This window comes from Drosophila elegans, unplaced genomic scaffold (assembly GCF_018152505.1).
Source record: "Drosophila elegans isolate 14027-0461.03 unplaced genomic scaffold, ASM1815250v1 contig_37, whole genome shotgun sequence".
Taxonomy (NCBI): domain Eukaryota; kingdom Metazoa; phylum Arthropoda; class Insecta; order Diptera; family Drosophilidae; genus Drosophila; species Drosophila elegans.
The window spans coordinates 801,480-806,114 of NW_024545752.1; the positions used below are offsets into that span (position 1 = coordinate 801,480).

General features: G+C 46.0%; 1 long non-coding RNA gene across 1 annotated transcript; it reads left to right on the forward strand.

Annotated features, from left to right (window-relative positions):
* Positions 1–1,421: 1,421 nt before the first annotated feature.
* Positions 1,422–2,179, forward strand: LOC121467317. Its single transcript, XR_005977439.1, has 2 exons — positions 1,422–1,897; positions 1,961–2,179. It is a non-coding gene; the product is annotated as an uncharacterized LOC121467317 (long non-coding RNA).
* Positions 2,180–4,635: the final 2,456 nt, after the last annotated feature.

The window sequence follows — 4,635 nt, forward strand, 5'->3', positions numbered from 1 at the left end:
GGACCTTACATTCATCAGCAGCTCACTTTTCTCGCAAGCCCGCTGGCGCCTCAGTGAAATCTACACTGCAAGCGACCACAAGGCCATCATTTGCGACATAGCATGCGGTCGGCCAGCTACTACGGTCCCAACAAACAGACGCTTTAACCCAAAGACGTTCCAGGAGGACGCGTTTCTCAGAGGATGGAGAGATCCCGAAACTGGTGAACACGCGGAGAGCAGCTCGGCGAGGCTTATGGGAGCCATGGTGACGGCATGCAAAGCCAGCATGAGGGAAACAAGGAGCCACCATCGGAACCTAGAACCAGTCTTCTGGTGGACTGGGGAAATCGCGGAAGCGCGCAGCGACTGCCTGAGGGCCAGAAGGCGGCAGCAGAGGGCGAGAGGTCGCCCAAATATCGAGCTTAGGAGGCTGGAGTACGCCGAGAGCCGCAGGACTCTAAAAAGGCTCATTAAGCAATCCAAGAAGAAGTGTTTCCTGGAACTTTGCGACTCAGCTGAGCAGGACCCATGGGGTGCAGCCTACAAAGTTGTAGTCAAAAAGATGGGCCAGGTAAAGCCCCTCGGCGCCGGAGAAGCTTCCCACATGAAGACGATCGTAGAGCACCTATTTCCAACAGTAACCTCAGTTCCTCAGCGCGCGTACGCAGAACCTGCAGAGACATCACCGATCAGAATCCATCCGGATGAAATCAAGAAAGTTGCCAGGGATATGCCCGCAGGGAAAGCACCGGGTCCGGACGGAATCCCAGATACTGCTGTGAAGCTAGCCATGACCGAGCACCCAGAAGCTTTCGCAAACGTCTTCAACCAGTGTCTGGCGGAAAACCTCTTCCCGGAGCGGTGGAAGATTCAAAAGCTGGTTCTGCTACCTAAGCCGAACAAAGCACCGGAGGACCCGTCTTCATACAGGCCAATATGCCTGATTGACCACGCAGGCAAGGCACTGGAACGATGCATCAGTCACAGACTGCAGGCGGCAATCTCAGCATCCGGGGATCTGTCACCCATGCAGTTCGGCTTCAGAAAGGCGAAATCAACCATTGACGCGATATCTGCACTTAAGTGCACTGCGGCGAAGGCGATAGAAGGAACGAGATGGCGGGGAGGCAGCAAGGAGTACTGCCTAGTTGTGACCCTGGACATCAAAAACGCCTTCAATTCGGCACGCTGGGACATTACCCTGGAAGCACTCCACCAACTTGGCGTACCGGAGAGCTTGGTAGGCATTGTACATAGAGGTGGAGAACTATCGATGGCACTATCGACACTATCGATGGTTGGGCGCTATCGAGCCACAATCGATAGCAGCAGACACCTTCGATAGCGGCCCGTCCACTATCGATAGTGCCATCGATAGCGGGCGTCTCACATCGCTAAAATACTTTAACGCGCATTTCACACACAACTTCACACAAGCAAGTGAAAAAGTTTCTGGTGGAAAATATGTAACCATATCTCTGATTATACCCATGGCATATGGGCTTCTGCGGAAAATCGAAAAATTCTTGCCAGAAACTATGCAAGGAAAAACAATCCAAAATATATTAATGGAATCAATAAAGAAACGACTCTCAATTTATGAACAAAGAAATGTATGTATGATGGCAACATTATTGGACCCACGTTTTAAAAAAAATGGTTTTCAAGACGCTTCAAACGCTGAACAAGCATCAACCTTTTTGAAAACGAACTGGCCCATTCGTCAATCGAAGAGTCCAGAAAGGATCTGACCATCGCAGCGGACACAAGTACCCAGGACACATTTTTTGATTTTTTGGGTGAACGATCAGATAGCAAAATCGGAAACGCACGAGTGGATGCTATACTTATTAAAAGGCAATATCTGGAGAGGGCAATTGTCAGTCACGATGTGGACCCACTGTTATGGATTAAGGTATGATTCGAAAACAAATTATAAGTTATCAATATTTACATACGTATTTTACTTTTATTCCAGGTTAATCAAACTGATCTTCCCTGCATAAAGGGCCTCTTTTGCAAATACCTTTGCATTCCCGCAACATCCGTAGAATCGGAAAGAGCTTTTAGCAAGGCAGGGCAAATTGTTTCCGAGAGACGCACCCGGCTCAAAGAGAAAAACATTAACATCCTGTTATTTTTGAATCAAAACTTTTGGTTAAAATAAACCATTTTTCTTAAAAACTTAAAAAAAAAATTTTTAATTTCGGACGATATTATCGGTGACTATCGATGGTACTATCGACACTATCGATGGTTTGAAAAAAACAATCGCTCACTATCGATGGCGCCGACTATCGATAGTTCTCCACCTCTAATTGTACAGTCCTACTTTAGCGATCGCACCCTACTCTATGACACAAATAGAGGGGTGATGGAACACAAGATCACCTGTGGAGTTCCCCAAGGGTCTGTACTGGGACCGCTGCTCTGGAACGCCATGTATGACGGCGTCTTAAGACTGGCGTTACCAGGAAGATCGAAGGTGATAGGCTTTGCGGACGATATAGCCATCGTCATTGTGGCCAAAACACTCCAAGACGCAGAGCGTCTTGGAAACGATGCAGTGGCTATCATCGAGGAGTGGCTCTTAGCGGTAGGGCTCAATGTAGCGCACCACAAAACGGAGGCAGTGCTCATATCCAGCCGTAAGGAAGTAGAGACAGCGAAAATTCAAGTCGGTGGCTGCTCGATAGGATCAACCAGAGCTATACGGTACCTGGGAGTCATGATTGACACAAGACTGTCCTTCAGAGAACACCTCGCGGAAGCAAACAAAAAGGCCGCAAACATCGCTAGGGCACTATCAAGAATAATGCTGAACACGAGGGGGCCAAAACAAGGGCGTAGACAACTTCTCCAATCGGTTACCCGGTCGACAATGTTGTATGCCGCCCCAATATGGGCCGAAGCTCTCGAAACGCAGTCGTACAGGAAAGACCTCGAATCTACCTATAGACTCTGTGCCCTGAGAGTCTGCTCCGGATTCCGCACAGTATCCGATGACGCAGCTCTAGTTATCTCGGGAATGATCCCCATCGACTTGTTGGCAGTCGAGGCTAAGGAGATCCACGAGGATATCGCCAATCTGGGAAGGCAGTGCACTCCTTCACAGAGGCGGGAAATTAAGGCGAAGGCAAGAGGAAAAAGCCTAGATGCGTGGCAAACTCGTTGGCAGCAATCAACCAAGGGACGCTGGACCCATAGAGTAATACCAGATATCAAAAAGTGGATGCAAAGACCGAAAGGAGAGGTAAACTTCTGGCTGACCCAGATACTCAGCGGGCATGGTTGCTTTAGGAGCTACCTTACCAGGTTTGGCCACGACGATGACCCTAGCTGCCCGCAATGCGGTGTTGAGGAAACGGCGGAGCACATCATCTTCACCTGTCCACGGTTTGACCGCGACAGGGATGTATTCATGGGCGAGACCAGGGACCCGACAGCGCTGGGAGACCGTATGATCTCGGATGAGGTGTTCTGGGGCCAAATGAGTAACTTCGCTGCGGTAGCGATGAAAGCTCTACGGACCCTAGAGAGGCAGCGCGACCGAGTGCGACGAGGGACATCAAGCTGAACAACGCCACAGAGCAAATCCTGATCCTGCGAAGCAAAGCCACGAGGTAGTACCGCAGGGTTATAAGGAATAAACCAACTCACAGCTATATCTATTTACCCTACTTTATCTTTATTACTTCTTCCCTAATCTTTGTAAATACCATATTCTGACAATAAAACCAACTGATAAAAAAAAAAAAAAAAAACACACACACGCACCCACAATCCTATATGTTTATCGAATATATACGACTCTCCCCTACCCTATTCTCCAAACAGAGATAGTTAAAAAAGAGTCTTCGTTCAATTATATCAACCTGGTAAAAGTTAGTTCTTTGGATCTAAGGAACGAATAGACATCGTCGGTATACTGCGTTCTGTTTAAAACTCTATTTTCGTTTTTAATTTTTGTGTGCTTAATAAAAAAGTATAAACAAAAAATATTAAGCAATGGCTTCAGTGCAGTGCGATAATAACAAAATTAATCTGTCGGAGTTCGAAGTTCATTACGAGGAGTGCTCAAAACCTCGTAATGCTATTGCAACAAAGAATAAGATTAGTTGTGATTTATGTTCAATTGATGTAGATTGTGAAAAATTTAGTGAGCATTATAAAAGGTGTCTCGGACCAAAAAATGCTTTCAATGCGCTAATGCAAGCCCGGGCAAAAAATACAAAAAAGATAGATATCAACGAACATGATATTATTGACCAGCTACCATCTACTTCGAGTGCTGGAATTAAGCGAAGTAGAAATGATGCAAATTCCGCTCTTGAGAGTAATCCAAAAAGGATTAAGTCTCAAATCGAAATTATCTGCGACCTATGTGGAGAAAGGTATCCCCAAACCGGAAAAATCAAACATTTAAAATCGGAAAAGCATAAGAATGCAATTGCTAGAAGAGCAACAGATGTTGAAATAATTCATCTGGCTTCAGATACAGAATTCCCAATTAAATCCTATAGGGTTCAATCAACCAGCACATCCAATTTTATTGATATAAAAGAATTCTATAATCAATGTCAAAATAATATTAAACAAATTCTTACTAGATGGCTAGAGGAATACATATCAATAAAATTCAGTTTACAAGTA